Raw genomic sequence first — 15,220 nt, 5'->3', positions numbered from 1 at the left:
GTAGAGCGAGATTTTCCAGGTTCGTGAGCAACTTCACGCGCGATTACAAGCGCTCCGGATTCTCTCTAAGGATCTCAAAACTTCTCGTCACCGCCGCCGTCGTTGTAGTCGTAGTCGTCGACGCTCGATACCTCAATCGTCGCAGAGGACGTGGAAATGTCGGTCGAAGGGATTATCCAGCATCTCCCGACGCCTCGAGGCTTCGTGCCGGAAAGAACAACCCTTTTTCGTATTCATGCCTTCGAGCTAGCGCCCACAATCTACCCGCAGCTTAACTCACTCGCGCTTATATCCGCGTACGTGTGTCCCGAAATTGATGCCAACGTCGTACCGGCTATTTCTCCGCCGCGGTCTCGCTCCCCCGGACCTTCCCTTCCCTAATCGCAAATTTTTCACTTTCATTTTCCAGCGAAATCCTTCGCCCAGCCCGCAATATTTTCCATTTCAGCCGACCCACTGTCCCGCGTGATCCCACCTGCACGTGGGCCGGTAATAATTTCCACGCGGGTGAAGATAAAAAGGCATAAATATCTCTCGGTATAACGATCGCTAGGCACGAGAACTACGTATTAAGCATATTTATCCTTTGCCCAAAGGATCTTCGTAAATTTCAGTATTCCTGAAGATAACATAACACTGAACTTCACTTAACTTACTCGAGGAGGATTGTTCGTGTAAAAATTTGCGCAAGTGGAAATTTATTAAAAATCTCCAAACATAAACGTCACCGAAATTAGGTCTTTTTTTTTTTTAACTAAAGTCCTGTACTATTAATCGTGCGTAATTACAGCTTGTACGTAACATCATAAAACGCTACAAGACGCGACGCGATTTCCGATAATCAAATTGACCGTTCACTCATCATTTCGGAATCCCGAAGCGTATTTAGGATACGCAGGCTCGTTCTGCCGTGTTTTTATCGCAAGCCCGATAACATTATCCCGCCGTGAGATACGTCGGGTGGACGCTAACGAACTTTATAGCGAGCTCACCGCATCGTCTATTAATGCGAGCAAAACTTTATTTAGCGCGCCAGTTAATCGATGATAATAGGACAGCCATATATGTTGGTGAGTAAACTTTACTGATCAAGCGTCACATCGTTAATTGCCGTATAAACCCCGGCGAATCGAGCAGCGGTCGCTTTGGAAAAATGCACACGCTGCGAGAAGAACTCGACGGAGGCACGATTGAACGTAAATAAAACGCGAGCTCTTGTCAGATCTTTCGTTTCTTTTATAACGATTCGTTCCGTTGGGAATCTCTTCTGCGTGATTTTTCGACCGCGCATAGGAATAAACCGAAAGAGCATTCGCACGAACCGTATACGCGATTGTTACGCCACCCTCGCTGATCATTTCCATGTTAACACGGCGATTTATCCCAGATCGAAACATTCTTCCAAGAGAAAGCAGCAAAAAGAGCAATGTTGCTGGCGTCTGTTAAAGAAACCCTGAAGGTATAAAAAAGAGATCGTCTCGCGCTTAAGGCAGAGAGTCCGTGTTTGATACTACATGCCTCGAATTGTCAAATTGAGAATAATCGACTGTGATTTCTCAATTTCTTACTTAATTTCTTAAGTTTAAAGCTTGCTACATCTGTTGCGGACCCGGGAATATTCTTATCTGACAAATAAAAGTATCTATATAAAAAATTTGATATTTATTTATCTGATGAATAAATGCATATACTTTTCTCTGCCAGATAAGAATATGATAGGAATATTTGACGTTTTTCCCAATTGTTTCCCGTTGTTGAATGTCTTATGTGCTATCCTCCTCTTATCATGACCGATTACTGCGCGAGCCTATGTACTGACGACAGTTACCCTTAATTGCGACAATTTGATAAGTATCTTATTACTTTATTCTGTTTAGACCAAAGTTTTGCAACCAAGTATACCTGACAACATGCGCGTGAACTTGTAAATATGCACGTAGGAATTCACAAGTGCACATGAGGCGCGATTTGTTATTGACAGCAAAAGTGGCCCCGGCTGAGTTTGCCGATATCACGCTTCGTTAGAAATTTAGTTCAATTTAAGTTTCGTCCCGATCCGGGCTTGCCCGGGGTGCTATTGAATCGGCAATGCGCCATTGTTGCGCCGAATCTAATCTCGGATCTGCCTTGAAACGCGAGGAGCACGCGCAGGGTGGAGTCGGCTGTTTGCATTTTGAGGTGAATTAACGTAGCCTACATACACGCGGCAACGGTTTCTTGCCCGACTTTTTGCGATCTTCAATGTCGACGCTGATAGGACTGTCGCGTTAATCGATCAGCGTTGTTAGAATTGAAGAGAGCTAACGTGTAAAACGAACTGCGCGCACTCCAGATCGCGAAGATCAGGTGAATAAATAATTCAAGTCATGCACACACGGACGCGCGTACGCATGTACGAATTCACGTGCGAAAATGATGTATTCTTTTCTTCAAAGAGATACGGCCCTGAAGATAAAAGCAGAGAACACAAAATTATGATCACATGAATGTAATTATTTTTTTAACGGCTAATATTCTTATTTATATCTCTCAAATATTATTTATTTTTTATATAAAATAGACCTAATATGCTTAAATTAACATGGTTATTTTAGTAGCTATTAATATTGTTTATAATCCAATTCTCTCTCTCTCTCTCTCTCTCTCCCCCTCCCCCTCCCCCTCCCTCTCGTATACTATTTATTTTATATATAATGTCTTTCAATAAATATTTCGCTAAATCTCATTTTTCTAGCGATGTATTCTTTCAAGTTCCTAGCGATGCGCTAGTAGATTAAAATACAAACGATATAAACATTGTATGGCAATTGTATCAAACTTATACCGATGAATAACAAACTTAAATCTAGATATTCGGGAGCTAATAAGAAAGTTATTAACAGAGGATTTTATACCAAAGATAGGACAGACTTTCGCGAAGATTTTAAATATTGACATCGCGATAGAGAGATTCAAACGCGCGCTCAGTGAGAAAACACGCCAGTCACAGCTGGGTTTTGTCTCCATTTCATTTCCAGCTTTGCGATGTATCGCACAAAACTGCCGTGATTTTCGACCATTTTTTTCTTTGATGGCTTCCTCGTTTCAATATTCCTCTTTATTTTAATTCTCGTCATGCCCGTGATTTCAACTAAACTACCGGGAAAATAGAACGTCTCGCCCGCGAAAATGAAGAAAGTGTGCCACCTGTAAAAAAAAAAGAATTAAATATTATAAACAAAACTTTATATTTAGTGAATCTTTAAAATAAGTGACACAGATGCGACAAACAACGAAACGTACATCGACGGTATTTTATTATAAGCGCTCCGTAGTGTGTTAATTATGTAACGCCATAAATGAAGAATGTATTTGTACGAGTCGATGGAAAATCGTTAGGGGAGATTAAATTTTGCCGGTAATGAATAATGGCTCTCGTACGACTTCTCGGGATGGAACGAGCTGTCGAATCACCGACGCATGTCACAGGATATTACAGACATTAGATGAATTATGATGGAACAAAGTGATACGCGATCGATGTAACAGTCAGTTACACGAATGGTATAACGCGATGTATTACGCTATTATAAAAGAGAGAGAGAGAGAGAGAGAGAGAGAGAAAGAGAGAGAGAGAGAGAGAGAGAAAGAGAGAGAGAGAGAGAGAGAAAGAGAGAGAGAGAGAGAGAGAGAGAGAGAGAGAAGCGAATTGTGACTGCATACGAATACGGTATTATGCATAGACTATACGTACAATTATTGCAAAAGCAATAGTCTCTCGCGAGCATATTGTTAAATACGACATATTTTCTCACCAATATCTTTTATTATATGGTATTATTTAAACTGGTGGGCGATAACGTCAGTTAGAAACGTATTTTAATCGAAGGTCGGAATGAAAAGTTTATTCTGCCGTTCGGCAGAATTAATTCGGACGTAATCTGGCATGGTTAAATTGGTAGCTAGCAATTTCCACGGAGTATTATACATAGGACGCATCGTGCAACGTTGTGCCGTGAAAAATGTCAGAGTTGCACTCTGGAATCAATAAATTGCGCGCTCTACCAAATTTTTATACATACTGGTAAAAGTGAAAAATATTCTGTTTTATACAAGCCGCGCGGATGCAGCGAATCAGAACAGATAGTTATCGTCGTGGCAACTTGCGCAACTTTCTCTCTTTCTCTCTAATTTTTCAGGTATTTATTTATTACGTTACGCATTATCATATATTATCATATTACGTGTGGGAAATTTCCATTATAAAAATTTCAACGTAAAACTGCAATCATGTGTGGTCTTACTAAATGTCTAAGCAATTATAAATATAGTCATTGTTAAATGATTAATATCATTGTCAAATAACTCTTTAACACAAAATAGTCATCGCGATCTGCGATCGTTTTGAATTCTTAAATCTCCGTAATTGCACACCTGAAACTTTCTAAACGCGTGAAAGTTAATGTTTTACATAAACAACGTGTGAGCTAGTATATTTAAGTTCGCGATAAAGCATATTTCTAGATCCGAACGACAACGAACACATTTTTTCTCGAGTTCGTATTACAAATAAAAATTAGTTTTCGTAAAAATCTCAGTTATCAAATCGGAGAGTTATCAGATATATTATCGCATCGTTCCCTTCCATAAAGGAGATTCATCAAACGGATTAATCGGTGATTATTTCTCGTCGTTGTAATTTCGCGGATTTAGCCGGCAACGATGAATCTGCATCTTATGTTACAGACAACGCGCAACGAAATAGATTGTCGACAAGGAAAGATTGCGAGGATTCCTTCGAATTGTCGACGAGAGTCGTCCATGCTCTTGTTCGTCCCGCTGAGCCACAATCGCCGTTAATGGCTGAGCATCTCTCGACCTGGAAACTCCAGCCGGAGGAGACGACAGGAAGGTATTATGCGGAAGGAAAATTTTCCAGAAACCGTGCGGCTTTAATCGTGCGATATTAACGATCGGAATTCCCCTTAAATGCATTCGCGACTTATAGAAGTATCGTTTCCACCTCACGAAAAGGATGAAAGAATGAGACAGCAGTGGGGAACAAGAGAAAAACTCGAACGAGGAGTTCGAGTTTTTCTCTTGTTCCCCACTGGAGGAAGAAAAATATGGAGATCGAAGTTCCAGGAATTAATGGAAACAAATAGTAATGCGCAATGTCGCATTTTAATGAGGTAGAGATATCAAGAAAAATATAAATCGTGTCGAAAGTAGAATTCAAAGTTTTTCCTCTAAAGAAAGAAAGACCTTTCCCTTAAGGTTACAATACAGACTGAGGACAGATTCTTAATTTTACCTCCAGTTGTAACGGAGACGGAATCGAAGGTTTTAATATCATCCATATTGGCATGAATAGTAGAAAACCGCAAGGAAAGAACACGATCGCTACGTTGGGTTTGGCAAACACTAGCTACTTCGAAAGTCATTACTGGAAAATATCAAGATACTCGCGGTACGACATTGCCACTTTCAAATGTCTCCTTCTATTGCAAGTCAGGGAATTTGTATCCGTTTTGATGACGCTAAAACGACGATAGTCGTTGAAACTAGAAACTCATTCGGACAATTTCGCGGAATTTAGATTTTGATCAATCACAGGAATATATTCAATATTCAAGATATTATCTTTTAACATTATGAATTCCCAAAACTCATATATAATCGTTTTACAAGAAGATCGATATAATATATTGCATTTACTTAAACATATGTTTGTAAAGAATAATACTTTCGCTTATTTGTTGTTAAATTTGAGAAATTAATTTTTGCCAAAAGACCATCGTAAGAGAGCTATTATTAATAGCAAAAATAAAATATATATTGTCTTATCTTGTTCGATGATTGCATCGGCAAAGATTTCCATCGATCAAATCTGATAAGATATATTTCATGCGCGTAGTTGAAAACTCGTTTCGTAATACTGTTATTAATATGATACGGCAATGATAATACACGCGAGCTTCTCAGCAATTTTAGATCTCAGCTTCATATACATGATAGTTAATGAAACCTTTCCATTAGGCACATTTATTATCACACTCTTATCCCTATCACCCGCAGAGCTGACGTCTATTAACTTTATACGCATTAGTGTATGGCTATTTGCCGCAGGGAACAAAATCGATAATCCGATTTCATTATCACATCATAGAGATCTGCTACAAATTTATTAAGTACTGCGCGTTAGTTCCGTGAATATATGGCGATAAACACAATAGCATAAGATTATGCTGAAAATTTGATTTCAGAACACAACATGCTTCTCGTGTCTCTATACGCTATTTACGACACGTGATCGCATTAAAGCTAAGAACTCAAAATCACGCGAGTGTCAATTTTTCTTACCTTTTTTTTAGACTATCGTACATTTTTGTGTTCTGCGTCTGTAAAGTAGATTGCCTTCTTATAATGAAAATTTTATAAAAGACATAAATTTTATCGTTTTCCATGATATGGATTGGCTATATCGGTCTCAGTCCGAGTTTTCGATTATTTCAATCGTTTATCGCGAATGTAGTGTGAGAGGAGAGAAATATTATATAAAATAAATAACATATAAAATATAAAATGTAATTATTAATAATATAAAATATAATTTACAAGTAATATAAGAAATAATATATAAATAATATAAAGAATCATATACACTTTAAATAATTTATAAGAAATAAATAATATATAAAAAGGATGTTGGACATATATATTAATATTAAACCGACGAGTTAGTAACGTAACAATGTTCTGAGACGTGTCTTCCCAGCTGGAGGTTACATGGCTTTAGGTACAATACATATACGTACGTGACTGCTGTGAAACAGTGACTGTTCTTGACTTGCAGATAAATAGATCGGCAGACGTCGCGCGCAATTCCCAAATTTTCCGATTCGATAAAAATGTCGTATGACGTGTTATGTCACGTGTTGTTATCTACTATATTCGCGTTATAATGCTATAGTAATTTTAAGTAAGACAGCATCCTGTAATTTGAAGATAATTACCGCTTGTCCGTTTTGTTTAATTTTAAGGAGGAACACTTATATACAGTTTTGAGCCTCTTTATTCTCGATAAGTTCGTATGACATTTATCGGTATAACTAATCAGGATCTTTACTTTTGATTTCAGATCTACAGGAACTTGCGGCCACATGATGGGTGCGGTTTCCGGGGGTGTGGTTTCAGTGGATGAGGATGTCGTACCGGAGGATCCGATTCGGGCCAAGCGAGTTCGGCACGAAGGTAAGGTTTACTAACTTCCTTTGCTGTCACATCAAATTCTTAGCGACAGAAAAATTAGGACATAATTATATCAAAATAAAAATTACTGATCTAAAATGGTTGCAAACAGTTAACAAGTTCGTATTTATGAGTTTTCTTTCATAATATCATTAATGTCTCGTATCTAATTGACATTTTATTTTTTGCTTCAAATCTGTAGCGGAACATGGCCGGCTCCAAGTTCCCGGTATTTCGGTGAATCAAAAAATGAAAAATAATGGGTTTGACAGTAGTGGGTTGCGAAATGTTAATGAAGTCAATGCGATTTATCCGCACTGAGAGAAACATATTTAGTATTTATAATTATAACGGTATAGTGAAATAATTATAGCCTGGAGAACTATTTTTATCGTAAGCACTTGTATACGAAATTTTTATAACGAAATTTTTTCTCTCAGTATGCAGCATGTAGGTTTTTGCACGTTATATATTTGCATGTATGTGTTTGTGTCGTTCCGTAAAATATATTGCTCAAAATAATTAGAGAGAATTATTTTGTGCAATATTTGTGTATTAATAGATCCACGAACTATTGATCACTTTTTCTGCCGTGATAACTAATTTCTGCAGTCTCAATGTTTCATTTTAATCTCTTAATCTTCAATAAGCTTCCTTTTATAAATATTTCAATACGATTTTTATTCAATACAGCTTCCTATGATTGTATCGAGCAGTAAAATGCGCACCATCACTCGCGATTATGTATTTTACTTGTGTCAAATTTTTCAACCGTCGCAGTCATCAGATTTCGCAGATTTCTATTCTTAACCGATTACAATATCATTTCAACTTTACATTTTTGTAGTCTTCGGTTTTTTGCTTTTTACACACAATTCACGACTAGCGAGTTTATTCTCGTAGGGCTCTAATTTATCACGTCCATGTCGCGTTCCGTTCATTCGCCGCTAAAGCCGGTTTGTTAAACACCGTATTACCACGCAGTCATGAGTACAACGAAGTAAGTAAGTAGCACAATCAACGTGGGAAGACGCCATCAAAACCGGATGTTAATGAGGATGGACATTGATACGAGTCTAGGCTGCTGAACGTCGCTGAAAATTGACGCGCAATGGTGAGTGAGTTGAGTTCGAACGCTCGTAAAAAGCCATATTACGTAGTGCATGCTTAGATGCAAATCGCATTGATTGCCGCTGGTAAAAGCTATCGCGTGAATTTTATATAATTGACAGAGCGCGAGATCCCTTGAAAGGAAACAAAGCGCGCGATAACGCGAGTTTGTAACAACTAGTATTTATGAACTCGCACACTGTGCCTTTCTGCACAGAAAGTTCCTTGGGGTATAATTTAAATCCAATTGGAGTTCAGTTAAATCTGATTGTCATTAAAAAGTGTTGGAATAGAGTCTTGTACTTTGAATGAAAATCCAAGCGATAAATTATAAGTATAATTGCTCGTTACGTGGTCGAATTTAAGTTTGAGTTAATTTAAAACATTTAATCTACATATTTAATTTTCTTCGTCATGAAGCAACATTAATCAATAGACTAAATATACGGTGATATGCGTACACCTTATCTTATCGGCTTATCGTACGGTCGACTACTAACGAACTCGTCTACAACGAACGACAAATTTTTTTTACATACAAAAAGGCGACATTTTGACAAGATGCTTATTAGTCATCGAGTTTATCAAGTAGGTCGTAACTAGCACGTGTATCGATCGCGTACGAATCGAGAATAATTTTCAAGCCGCATCGCGCACTCGATGCTCGGCTGCCTCGAGATCGCAATGTGCTTTTGTTGTTTCGCAAAAGGCGAAAACAATTTCAACGCTCGCGGTCCCTCCTACCGTACGTTTTCATATCCGACCGAATCATCCAAGCGTTTAACACCGTGCCACAAAAGCTGCAGCGAAATCGACGAAATATCTCGCGGGTCAGACCGAGAAATCTCGGCAAAAGAAAAAAGTACGATTTCGCATGTTATGTATGTGTGTGTATGTATGTATGTATGTTTGTGTATATATGTACGTGGTTTCTCAAATGCGAAGCCGTTCATCGAAAAAGTCCGGCGGCGTACGCGTTCGGTCAGTCCATTTGTACGTTCGTGAATTCGCAGCTTATCCGCAGATCTATGACTCCATAAGTCCGCGACAAGTGAATCTGTAATAAATCTACGGAGACCAAGTTACGAAACACATCAATTTTGGTCGGCACGATTCTCGATGGCGCAGATAAGCAGGAATATATCATGCGCGAAATGCTGCGTTTCCATAGTTACGAGAAGACGCGGAAGGAGTATAATCACTTATTTTTGTGACTTCCCCTTTCCTTCTTCGCCCCTCTTGTGTAACCTACCTCTTTCCTCTTATAACCTACGTCACGAATTTCACAGTCGATTGCAGCGCGGCCAGGCACTCGCACCGTTTTCACTGCAATTCGTGTCATTCGTGTGTTTATATTCGCGCGCGTGTTGTTTCGGCTCTCACCGGATAAACTCAAGTGGGATAAGATGTATCTCTCTCTCTCTCTCTCTCTCTCTTCCTCTGAAACCGGCGTTAATCGTGGAAAAATATACGAACGCGCGCCCGCACGTGCGAGATAAAGCTGAACACCTCGTGATGCGTGACCGTCGCGAATAACTGTTTGAAGTATACCGGCGACATTTGTGTCGGCGAGCAATTCCCATGGAAATTACAATCACGCGAGTGGCGTAGGTCGCGCCAGAGTCCCTTGCACAACAGATGGCTTCGGGTATTAAACCGAAATCACATTCCACGTGTGGTGCTAACGTGATTATCGTGCCGTCTGTACTCAGCCGGACCCGCACGAATATGTCGCGATAATGCCGATATCGCCGGATGAAAAGGACCGGCGCTACGCAAATACCCCACGGAAAATTACGGGCAACTACGTTGTCGGATATTATGCGGTCGACAATCATTTTTCCGGCGCTGCCGGAACACATGTGTGTGCGTTTATACCGGACACGCGATATCGCGGGCAACGTGACACGTGTCACTTCGCTTTATCGAACTACTCGCGGGAACGAGCTTAACCTAAGTGCGTTACTTAGACGGAAATTCTTTTCATACGTTTCTTCGCCGTTTCGAATGGCGTCGTTTGAACGTATTAACTTGTAATTTAATACGTTTGAACATCTTTGAAGCAACGCGATCCAAAGTGGCGAGAGAATGGATGGGAAGAGCTTCAGCCAAATGTGTTGCTTTTAGACATTTATACGTAGAAAAATAACACACTTGGACTTGCAGTGTAAACCGAGTCGAACTTCGACACGGGGCGACGGATAAATTCTCCTCGAAAGCGTCGCAATTTTCCATGGGCGATTTCCGAGTCGCACTTGATAGCGTTCGCTTGTCGCCGGAGAAATAATACGGCGGCAGTATGTTTTAACGGACGGCGGTACCCCGGGACTTTAAGCGTAAATTCCATCGGGGTGGATTCTCTTGGATTGGTCTCGCTAGAAAAATCGTTGCCCCAAATTCGCCGTGGAACACGCCCGAAGTGCGAAAGGCGAAAATCGAGCACTATGCGCGGGACATTCTAATGGGGAAGCCTAATGGGGAGGCCGGAATGGATAACGAAGATCTAATATTACGGTACACAAAGGCCATTAATGCACGAAAAAAGATTATGCAATATTAACAACAACTGAGCAGAGAGCGGCTTTTACATGGCCTCTCAGAGAAGATGGCAGCTCCGCGGAGGTTGGTCGGACAACCCGCTCGCTCGGCTCATGATGATTACGTAATTCAAAAACTACTCGTTTTCTCAGCAAGAGAAGCCCAAGCGAGAGAATCGTGCGCACTCGCTTGCTCGTTCCTCGCTCACTTGTTCGCAGCGCAGCTCGAGTTGCTTAACGACGAGTTAATTACTTAACAACGAGCGAGCGAGCGTGGATAACGCGTGGAGTAAACGATCGGATCGCCGCTGATTAATCTGATTACTCGATCCCACCGAGCATCCCATTCGTTCTGCGAATCGATAGGGTGGCGCGCATGATGTCGTCTGAAACGCTTTCGATCTTGGTAGTAGCCCAGAATCGCGAATTCGAGTAGAAGTTTCGCTCGGGAGACCTCCCATCCTACCACCCCAGCACCCTTTTTCGCACCCACCTCTCGCAGCTTCCGTCGACGTGGCGGTGTGAACGCACCCGTACGCGCTCCAGGCAGGCAAACATCAGCAGGTACGGTATAGGCCCGGCCTGGCGTAGGTGAGCTGAAATAGATCGATGGACGTGCTGCGCACGCAAGTACCTCCGGTTGTGCCCCTGTGGGGGTAGGGAGCGCGCCGCGAACCTCGTAGGTAGGGTAGCATCGAGGAGCAGAACCGGGTGGGAGTCATTGAAGAGGGTGGAACGGTCAGAGGGACACCGAAGGAAGAGAGGAGGAAGAGGAGGGAGGGGTTGTGGCAGAGTGGAAGGAGACACCGTGCTGGAAAAAAACGGGAGGGTGAATCCGAAGATGGAAGCGAGAGGGCGAATCCGAGAGGGAGACAGACAGATGACGTGGTGCTTCTGGTGGGACAGAGGAGGTTGGAAGGATGAAGAGGGAGAGAGAAAGAGAGAGAGAGAGAGAGAGAGAGAGAGAGAGAGAGAGAAGGAGGAGAAACGAACGCGCCAGCGGGGTTGTTTTGCGAAAAAGAGAGACGTCCGAAAAAGGGGGAGAGAGAGAGAGAGAGAGAGAGAGAGAGAGAGAGAGAGAGAGAACAAGATAGAGAGAGAATGGTAAGGGATGTACGTCGAGACGGTAAACAGGGAGAGACAGCAAGACAGTATGCTAGAGAATGAATGCTAGAGAAAGAAAGAGAGTGGGGTAGACAGCGGGGGTAGTAGACGGAGAAGACTGTCCCAGAGAAGACTGGAAAGAAGTAAGATGCGTGATGAGAATCGAAAAGAGACGAACGCAGCTCGGATCCTGCGCGAAAGCAAGAAGGACGATAGACGAAGAGGGGAAGCCACCTGGCAAGGAGTGCGAAACGCGCAGGGATGAAAGAGAGGGTGTAACTGGTGAAAGTGGTGGAAGGAGAGGGACGCGAATACAGCTGTGGGGGGAAAGAGAGGAATAGAGAGTAAGAGAGAAGGAGAAAGAGAGGGTGCTGGAGAAGGAGGGAGAGAGCAGGAGTAAGTGAGAGAGAGAGAGAGATGCACGCGACGGCATTTCACCTGTTCGCCAACCCGCCAGTCTGGTTTACGCGCCCGGTCATCCGCCGGCGCTACAAGTGGCTATCCCACTTCGACTCTCGAACGAGCGCGCGCTCGATCGCCTGTGGCTCTTTGTCGCGATCCGCGAGCACGCCGGAAACGTTCGTAGATCGCGCGCGGGTACGTACGCGCGTACGTCTCGTGACGTTCTCGAAGGGCGTTACATCGTGATTCGATTTGCTCCGAACGCCGAAGGACTTTGCCTCGAGACTGAGACCGCACTCCACTCGGCCATCGGCAAGCGTCAGCGCGACGGTGAGTAAATCGGTGTCTGAGTTGGCTCCTGACGCGCGGGAAACTGGGTCACCAGTGACACCAGTGAATCGCGGTCGCTTCCGGTCTCCGGCTGGTTCCACTGAGGCGAGAGCTCCGTCCGGAATTCGAGGAACGCGCGCGACCGCGCATCTCTGCTTCGTGTTGGCTCGGCTGGATTCACCGGTGGTTGCTGCAATCGTCCGTTTCGCGGTTCCTTTCGCGGTGCCGCGACAGTCGCACGAGTGGCGAGTCGGGTGGGAATTTTGCTCGGAGGGAAATCGACGTCCGATGACATTCCTGCGTGACAGCTGCGCTCGACTTCGAGCTTGCTTGTCACCTGCGCTTTTCGGCTCTCGCTCGTCCGCTCATTGCCGTGACCTCGACGTATTTTTTTCCGGGATTTGACGGAGTTGACGCAATGGATGGAAGCGTTTTCGGCAGGTGGGATGCGCGAGCGCTTTGTCAATTTGGTGTCACTTTGGTGTAGTCGTCATTATTCGCTAGATATGCATAGATACGCCGTCGCGTTTTATTTCGTCTTCGGCCTTAAAACGTCGATGTGCGAACAACAGTGACAGAAGACTTTTGGCAGTTACGTGAAACACACGCACTCTGCTGATGGCTGACACATCAGCCGTTGCTTTCACTACTCGCTCAAAGGAGAACGCCCACGCGATTGTCTCACCGGAGTCGAACAAACAGTCGATGATAGAAACCGCGATCGAGCTTACCGCGTCTCAGCGTAACCAGTTGCGCGAAGACACGTTCGAACGAAACGAATGACAGGCGAGAGACGTACGTCGTAGAAGACGTCGACACAGTGATGTAAAAATCGCGGAACACGACAACTGCGTACTTTCCGCCTACGACGACGACGACGACGACGATGTTTATTCCCTCACACAGACTCTCCATAAGTCTGTGCGTGTAGCAAAAGCTAATGTCGCTTGCATGCATTGTGATTGCACGGGTGGACTCTAGTTGAACGTGACAGTTAACAACCACCTTAATGCGAACCCTATCTGCACGAGACACGTATTCAATCGTACGGCACAGAGCGAGTGGTGAGGGTCAGCGTACTATCGGACATGTCGCGGATTATCACCCTGTCTGAATTGTCGTCCGTAGGTCGATGGACGAGTAATATCTCCTGATAGCTGGGAGTGCCGAGATGTAACATAGGCGGAGGTAGAATAATTTTACGACATTCTGTCCGAGAGATATACATGTTCGTATAATTAAATATGATATTATTTATCTAGTGGGACGCCCAGCGTGAGAGCACTTTAGCTTGTTGAAGCACTCTATTTCGGAATTTGCATAAAAGAGCGCGTTAAATGGAATAATAGCCGATAACGATTACAGGGGATTTTGTATCTTGAATTTTTATTTGAAATGTCCCAAATCTTACACCGTTTCGACGATGCATCGTAAAATCGCCTATTTGTCGGTATAGCGTGTGTTTCTTGAAATAACAATTTTTAAAGTGACCATTGTTTTCGCACGCCGGCATTTCCGCGACTCGCACTCTCGGCTCATTTACTTTTCGCTTATCCTTCCGCTGTGACGAGATTGATGAAACGTTTGCCGAGCACTAAAGGTACCGCCGTCGATAAGATAAGCGACGCATTGACGGAAAACCTAATCAACATTAACACACTGTCCCTCTCCTTCTCTCTCCCGCTGTTCTCTTCTTCTCTCGTCCGGCCGCCTGACCTCGATGGACAAAAATTACCGGCGGCCGTGGTATAAATCGACAGATATATCGAGTTTGTTATGGCTGGACCCTTGCGCGAGCCTGTTAAAGTTATTAACTCGTTTTCAAAGAGCTACCACACGCGAGCGCGGGATTGAAATTAATCAACGGCGCGCGCGCACACACAGTCTTCGTTAAAAGCGCGAGGCCGTGTTGCGCCCGTTAATTAAATGACAGGCGAAACGAATAATCATTCCTGGCCTCGATGGGGCGTCGTGTACGATCGGTGCGTCGCGTCGTTCCGGAGTGCAAAATAGCGGACTGTCGCTTTCTCCCTCGCGCCACCACCACCCGCGCGGTCTTCTATTTCGCTCTATATCGATCGGCCTTGCTTGCTCGCTGATGACGAAAGCGCTTTCGCGGGATCGAAGACATTCGTTAGATCGCAAGAGTCCATTCTTCTCTATACGCCATACAAGGGGATTTCTCCGCCAAGCGGCAATCTTTCCCGCGGCCTAGCAAACTCTCGGACGAGAAACCGAACAGCACCATAAATTAATGGGAAAAAGGTCCGGATAAAAACGCATTTAATGGAGGATGTAATTCCGCGCTTCGGATTTAGCCGTGTATCTCGTGTCTCGGTAATGCGCGCTCGCGGCCACCTAGCGAAGCAAGGTGCGCTTATGACGAAGAGCGAAATTATTATTTCATTTGCTGGGATATTAAAAACTGAACTAATAAGGACAAAATAGGTTCTCATTGCTGTAACTTTAAGGGCTTGCGAGCTTGCGGAATTATTAAAAGCGGTCAC

The 15,220-nt window shown here is 43.3% G+C and overlaps 1 protein-coding gene across 2 annotated transcripts in view; it reads left to right on the top strand.

The window, feature by feature from the left end:
- Positions 1–12,407: 12,407 nt before the first annotated feature.
- unc-13-4A (BAI1 associated protein 3) overlaps positions 12,408–15,220 on the top strand; it is a 95,600-nt gene continuing 92,787 nt past the window's right edge. The window contains exon 1 of one of the 2 annotated variants that reach the window (XM_011145192.3): positions 12,408–12,713. The gene's annotated coding sequence lies outside the window, so the exon portion shown is untranslated. The remainder of the gene's footprint in view (positions 12,714–15,220) is intronic. The other variant, XM_025307307.1, reaches the window with a different exon arrangement.

Source organism: Harpegnathos saltator, unplaced genomic scaffold (assembly GCF_003227715.2).
Source record: "Harpegnathos saltator strain DR-91 unplaced genomic scaffold, Hsal_v8.6 scaffold845, whole genome shotgun sequence".
Lineage (NCBI taxonomy): Eukaryota > Metazoa > Arthropoda > Insecta > Hymenoptera > Formicidae > Harpegnathos > Harpegnathos saltator.
This window is presented reverse-complemented; position numbering and strand designations above follow the sequence as displayed.